Here is a 7,843-nt window from a genome sequence, read left to right as displayed (position 1 = left end):
CTTCTTCCCTTCCTCCCTTCCTCCCTTCTTTCCTTCTTTTTTTTTTACATAAAAACTGAATGTGTTTTTCTTGTGGTTGTTTTTTCTTGTTGTTTTGTTCATTTGTTTGGTTTTTATATTGTTTGTGTTACATAGTTTAGAGTTTCAAGGTCAATATCTAAGACACTTGTGGCTAAAATAGCTGAATTACCATGTTGTTAAGTGCAGAGGGAGTACTGGGGACTAATTGTTTGGGCTTATCTTTTCAGATCAGATGAAACTCTTCTGTGTACAGAGTGGGAGAAAAACACATTGAGAGCAGCTCTGTGGAGAAGAACTTGGGGGTTCTGGTGGATGAAAAGCTGGATATGAGCCAGCAGTGTGCTCGTGCAGTCCAGAAGGCTAACAATACCCTGGGCTACATGAACAGAGAGGCAGCAGCAGGGAGGGAGATGGGGTTGTCCTCCTGTTCTGCCCACATGAGGAACCTTTTGCACTTCTGCATAGAGGCCCAGGGCCCTCAGCACAAGAAAGACGCAGAGCTGGTGGAGCAGGTCCAGAGGAGGATCACGAGGATGAACAGCGGGCTGGAGCATCTCTCTTATGAAGAATGGTTGAGTGAGATGGATTTATTTGGCTTGGAGAAAAGATGGTTCTGGGGAGACTTCATAGTTGCCTTCTAGTACTTAGAACTTAGGAGCAGGAGTGGGAATGACTTTTTACACAAAGTGATAGGACAAGGAGAAATGGATTTAAACTAGAAGAGAGGAGATTTAGGTTAGATAATAGGAAGAAATTCTTTATTTAGAGGGTGACGAGGCACTCCCACAGGCTGCCCAGAGAACATGTGGTGCCCCATCCCTGGAAGTATTCAAGGTCAGTTTGGGTGGGCCCTGGGCAGCCTGAGCTTGCGGGTGGACTCTAGCCCATGGCAGCAGGGTTGGAACTGGGTGGTCTTTAAGGTCCCCTCCAACCCAAGCCATTCTATAATTCATATGACTCTATGGTATGTCATATATCATTATCTTGTTGATAATAGAAACTCTTCCTATATTTATTTTAAACTATTTTATGAATGGCATATTAATTTTTTTGCAACTCTAATAGATTTCCTTGTAATTTCTAATAGAACATTAGAACATCCTAATAGAATAAGATGATGAAAAGTAGAAAGTTCAAAAGGGATAAGAAACTTTAGATGAATCCTTCTTCTCAGGTATTACTTTTCCACCTCTTCACCAGTTTGAGTTTGACTGTGAGGCTGAAGGTTCATGTGAAAGCAATCTTCTGAGGACCTTATTCTCAATCTCTCTGACTACATAAGAGTGGCTATTACTGAACTGTGTTGAACTCTGGAGATACACAATGAGCTTTTACATACGTGGGGTTTAGTGTGGTCCAAATAAAACAGATACAAAGGAGAAATAAGGTAATTTTTAAAGTTTTTATATCTTTGGTTTTGTTTGTTTGCTTTTTAATTTGAGTTACCAAATAGAGTGATCACCGGTCATGACAAAAAATATGATTGATTTAATTCAGTGCTTTGAAAAGGAAATGTGTAAAGGCAAGAGGAAGGAGCACCATCTTGCTCATTTTAAGAAATCTGTGATGTAGAAGTTTGCCTCCAAGTAAGCTGTTTTGAAGACAGCAGGAAGAAGCAGGCAATTCCGGAGTGCTGTTCATCTAACCTTAGACCATGTTCCTTTAACATCTGCTGCACACAAAGACACTTCTGCTATATTTGGCACAGAACCATTTTCACAAATTGCTTGTGGTCTTCAGGCCTTCAGGATGATGGGTGGTAAAAAAGATAGCCTTATCCTATCTTCATTCAATCTATGGTTTCTCTGTAGAATCCTTGCCAAGTAATACCAGTGGGTATAGTCTTTACAGTACACAATCCTGTCTAGTAAGACTTGGCCCAAACCCACCAAATCTGTCGATTTCGTGTTTAGTTAAGTGAAGGTGACATTACAACTTGGTGACTTCTGTTAGCCATATTTTTCCAAATAACATGTGAACATGCTTGAGCCTTTTAAGTTTTATTAAAGATCAATCAGTTGAAGGGGTTTTGTTTTGGCAAGGATCACAACCACCATTTACTCATCATGAAAACAGAACTAATCAGTATAAGGGCAGAACGTGCAGAATTCATTCTTGAAAGGGATTTGTGTCGGGGATGGGAGGATGAGTGGCTCTGGCTAATCTTTTTAATAGATCTCATCTCTAAGAAAAGAAGTCCATGTCAGATTTCCTTCCTGTGCCATCTGTTCATTGATTATACAGTTTCCATTTAAGCAGGTACAGATTTCCTGGGGGGATAGAGCTCTCTTCATATGAGATGTTAACCCCTATCTCCAATTCCCTGCTGTAGCATGAGACTTCTCTCACATTCTCAATAGTAACACAGATTTTGCCACCATAAAATCACAGGAGATGTAAAAAGATGTTGAAGCAGAGGAGTCTCTTGCTGTTCTCATGGCAGATGGGAACAGCCCCTGTGGATAGACTGGCTATAGTCACAGCTGAGGTTTGGAGCTTGACTTTGGGCTTTCACTAGCCCACTAGCCCTGTGCTGATTGCACGTATCTTCCATGACATGATTCACATTCATGTCATGATAACATTTCCCATAAGTATTAGAAATAGGAACCAAAAGGAGGGATTTCCACAGTTCACAGGGAATGATCCTAGCACATGCTTTCATGATGTTTGGGGCTGCACAGAAATACCACACCTTGCCTTCTTTCTATGCCTAATGCTTTGGGTGCTTTCCCACAAAGTGGGAACAGGAGATTTAGACTCCTTCAGGCTGCAGACTGTCTGAACCAGGGTTCCAACTACAAGCAATGCAAAAAAGACACCCCTAGTTCTCATCTGTGTTTTAAGAAAAGTAACTGTGCATTGAATATAACGACTCAGATAATTTTCTCATTTAGGTTCTAAACACCATGTCCACAGATTAGCAGTTCTTATGCCAGACTTATTTAGGATATGGAGTACATCTTGGTTACCTGCAGAAGCACTTCTAAGTCAAAGCATTGATTTTATATGCTTTTGGGAATTAGTAGAACTGGAATTGTTAACTGAAATTCAAAATCCTTAGCTGAGGCTTATGAAGATGTGATGAGCCTGAGTGTCACTCTTATTTGCTGCAGCAACAAGAGAAGAAAACTTTTTTCTTTTCAGTTGTGAGTCTGTTATAGACTTCTCTTAGTTTTGTTCTTTGTTCCACTCCTGTTTGTTCTTTGCACTGCCATGTTCACTATCCTACAATAACTATTTTGTTTATTGCTCTTTGCCTCTAGTGGGCTATCTTTGGCAGAGTGTTTCTGCTAAAGCAAGGAAGAAACTGCAGACACGTTGAGGAATTACATTTGTTTTAGGCTGTTTCCACACCTACTGAAGATGACAGCTTTTTGTCTTGTAGACTGGTTGGACAATACTTGAATTAGAGGCCAGCTCATACATACACAGAGCAATGGAGGAATACACAACAGCCAAAATTTGTGCTCTGAGACAAGATTCAGCGAAAAGCTCTTCACTTGCCAGTATTAGAGTTTATAGGCTTCTTTTTTCTTGGATCAGTGGCTTTATTGAGATCTGAAGTAGTGCAGAGCAAGTGTTCTTTAACATACTTCCAGCTGCTGAGGATAGGCTTATTTGTAACATATAGATTTTCCAGTAAGAGCGGAAATTCAAAGAAACTGGGAGGAATAAAAGTGATGAATAATCCAGAAAAAGAGTCAGGTGTCTTACTACCGCTTTTGACACCTAAATCCAGCTGTTGCTTCAAGGTGCCTTACAGGGTGAAACCTGGAGAAATCCAGGTTTTTGTTGGTAAAATGTCTCCTTGTTTACATATCTCTTCCACACACATACACAGCTCCCAGACTCTTTAAAAAGTGTTTCTTGGAGGAGGGTCTGGGGCCCAGCTTTTTCAAGTTAATACACAGGCCAAGTTAATGACCCAAACCAGAATGCTTTATCAAAGAGAGAGAGCCTCAGCCCACATTCACCTACAGAGCAAAGGTGCCTCCTCCCTGGAGTGAAATACAGTGATTCAGATTCCCGTTATAAATCAGGAAGAAGAGGATACAATGCTTTCATGCACAAAAAGAGTGGTCTAATTCCTGCCTTGCTGGTCATACTACCAATAGGTTATTTTTTGATAGATCCCCCAGTTTGGCCAGGGTACAAAAGTTCAGGTGAGCGTTCACAGCCGTAAGGACAGAGGTGACTTTAACTGCAGATAGTGGGTGACTATTTAGGACAGTTGAATCATAGAGTTGTTTCAGTTGGAAGGGGCCACTAAAGGCTGTCTAGTCCAACTCCCCTTCAATGAACAGGGACATACGCAGGTAGATCAGGTTGCTCAGACCCTGGTCCTTCAAGCTGAAGACTGGAAACAGATAAAAAAGGTAATGGTCATTCTATCTTTCTGGCAGAGCCCAGCCATCAGAGCTTTCTTTTTCCCCTGCTTTGTGTTCAACTCCATTTGTTCCTTCGGCAGAGCTGCCCATTCTCATCTTTGAAATGACTCGTCTCATTTGAAGTAAGCTTCTGAGAAACCTCAAACTGGTTCTGTGGTATGGATGGAAGTTATAAATTCCGGATGTGGTAAAAGGAGAAGCCAACTTCCTCATAGTGTTTGGTTGTTGGGTTGTTTTTTTGTTTGTTTGTTTGTTTTTTACATTTTGGAAGGGGGGTGAGGGGGGTTGTTTTGTTTTGTTTTGTTTTTCTTTATTTCATTTCTTAGTCCAAGAAATTTTACACAGAGAACAGTGTTTTTGTAGTCACTTATGTACAGGACCACAGGGTATTTTTTTCTGAGGCCATGAGTTCCACAGAAAAGCAAGTTAGTTAAAAGTAATGCAGTACTATAATAAATGTCCATCATTAACCAGAATAAACACCTCTCAGCAAATATAAATAAGTCATAGTAAATCCTTTAGTATCTGAGGACAGAATTCATGGATATATGGCTTATACTTGCATGATATATCCTTAATTATCTTAGCTGAGCACCTGGGGAGAATACCCACAAGCTGTAAGAAATCCCAGGCAGGAAGAATCTAAAGCATAACACTTCCATGTGCAAGACACTAAATGAATGGTAAATTTGTACCAGTAAATCAAATTATAGCAAGGCTCTTCTATTTCCTCTATCCTTTTCCCTAAATGTCCTACAGCTCTGTGGGACCCACAGACTGTAGGCAATCTGCTGCTTCTGCACCCTCTTATCTAGCTTGTTTCCTGAGCTGGTAAACAACCACATAAACCAAACAGAAGAGTACTATATATATGTATAGTTTATATACTGTAAATGTCATGCACATTATATACAATATCCAACTGTCCTTTCAGTGATCTGCGAGTAAGTGTTGGTATCAGAAAATACAGTTGCCTTTGTTGAATACTTTGGGAATCGCTGATCAAAGCTTTCAAGATATATTTCAGGAGTTTCACTATTGGTATTTTATCTTGCTTTTCTTGAAGGATATGTCTCATACATTAATTCTTTTCCAAGTAAAATGAAGATGAATGAGATGTGGTTAGCCAGAACTGACAAAATGGACAGAAGTTTAGCTATGTACATCCTATACACACAGTATGCTCAATGCTGGGGCACAGTACCAGTCTGCTGCTTTTTATTCCCATTCCATGGACTCAGATTTCCCTGGTGATACATCCTTTTTGCTGTTAGCACAAATGAGGTTTCTTGCCTTCCTTTGTTGAAAGAAGTCTTTCTAGGTTCTGAGGCTCTGCCCTTTACAAAATGGTTTTATTCAACAGGGAGGCAGTCATGATTAAAATCAATAGATAAATGTATGGTATATACCAACATTCACACAGATTTATTATTGTTTTTCTTGCTGCAGGCTTCTCAATCTCTTTGAGATGGGTTTTTTTTTCTCACGATGCTCAGCCATCAGGACACATTCTCTGTTGACTCCTGTGACATTTTTGGTTTTAGCTTTCCCCTTAATGTTCCCTGTTGTAAAACAAAGGCAATAGAGCTTTTGGGTTTTTTTTTTTTGTTTTTTTGTTTTTTTGTTTTTTTTGTTGTTGTTGTTGTTGTTGTCTTTGTGATTTATTTTGAGTCCTGGATTAATTCACAGAACCATTCTAGTTCCCTGGAACTGTAGTTTGGCCAAGGAGGATGTATAATTCTCAGAACTGCTTGCCCAACAATTTCTACATCAAACTCTTATTAGGTGTGTAGAGTTAAGTACCACAACATGGACAAATATTGACATGAAAAACTTGTAAAAACTTTTTCTTTTCCATTCTCACTTTATGTTTAATAAGAATATATATCTGAATCAGTAAAAAACAGTAATCTTCTCTATAATGAGGTTCAATATTGATGTCCCAGTTCACAGAAATAGGATGAGAGATAATGTCCTCAAGCTGAACTGGAAGAGATGCAGATTGGATATTAGGAAAAAATTTGTCTCAGAAAGTGGTGATGAGGCACTGGCACAGGCTGCCCAGAGAGATATTGAGGTATTCATGAAACATGTAGATGTGGTACTTAAGGGCATGGTTAGTGGGTATGGTGGTGATGGGTGGTTGGTTGGACTAGGTAATCTTATAGTTCTTCTCCAACCTTAATGATTCTATGATTTATTTTTAATGGAAAAACCATCCACGAAAATAAAAATAAATTGATCTTTAGCAGTAGTAAGCATTACACCCATCCTTTGAGAAAGCATAAATCACACATGCCACCAATTATTATGCATCAAAGCTCTCATCACTTGAAAAAGATATTACTTAAACTGAATACACTCGGTGAGGAAGAAATTCCCAATAAACGAGAGTTGCCTGTACAAGAAATGGTTAAAATAGGCAGAAGTGCTTTAAAACAGAATCAGAGAAAGCACATAATCCCAGCTTGATGCAATTACTCTAACATGAATTTAAAATAAAATTAAAGTTAACAGTTTAAACTGATGTTTGAGGGGTTTTAAAAAGATTTAGTTTCCCTTGGAACCACTATGTTATTTGAGCCACTGTAATCTCAGAGTGCAGTGCTCATAACTTCTCTCAAGCACAGTTACTACTAGATTATGCCCACAGGTTAAGTTACAAACGTCTAAAAACCCTAAAATTATTAAACCTAGATTAAAGTGTTCAGAGAATACGGTGTTGTTTTAGTCTCCTGCCATATCCTACATTTACTATAAAACTGTTATATTGGCATTCTAATAAAATGTCATAAAGCAAGTATGTAAGGAGGTGTTTTGGGTTTGTTGCAGTCTGATGGAAGCCAAGTTAACATGGCAACCAAAATGTGTAACAGAAACACTTAAATGTTTTTCATAAACTGCAAACTTTTTAAGAGTCTAAGAGCATGTTGACTACTGGGGAGCACAATACTGGAGATTACTGCCATATATTCTTGATGCTTCATCTTAGGTAATTTCTACACAAGTAAAAAGCTAATTATCTGAAGTCAACATCCTACTTTCTTTAAGTCATACTCTTACCCACTAGAGCCCACAGGTGTCCCATCAATTCTTGCAACCATATGTAAAAAGAATGGTTTGTTCTTTGCACATTGGGAGCTATATTTTCACAGTCTGACTGACATATTTAGGAAGTTTAGACAAGAAGCGATCTATGAGACCCTCAGCATCTGCTTTTCTTAAAATCCCTCACACCTTGAAGAAAATCCTATCAGAAATGACAGACAATGTTAACAGAGTCCGTATTGTCCATAATGCCTCATTTGCAGAATATGTTCCAATTACTTTCCATATCTGTGATGCACTTGTTTGTTGTTCTGGTACATGTTTAAAATTTCTTTATTTAACTTTATTTATTTAGTTTAAAAAAAAAAAAGGAAAGAAAAAAA

Source organism: Centrocercus urophasianus, unplaced genomic scaffold, assembly GCF_019232065.1.
Source record: "Centrocercus urophasianus isolate 14NV4802_14NV808 unplaced genomic scaffold, USGS_Curo_1.0 seq_10, whole genome shotgun sequence".
Lineage (NCBI taxonomy): Eukaryota > Metazoa > Chordata > Aves > Galliformes > Phasianidae > Centrocercus > Centrocercus urophasianus.
This window is presented reverse-complemented; position numbering follows the sequence as displayed.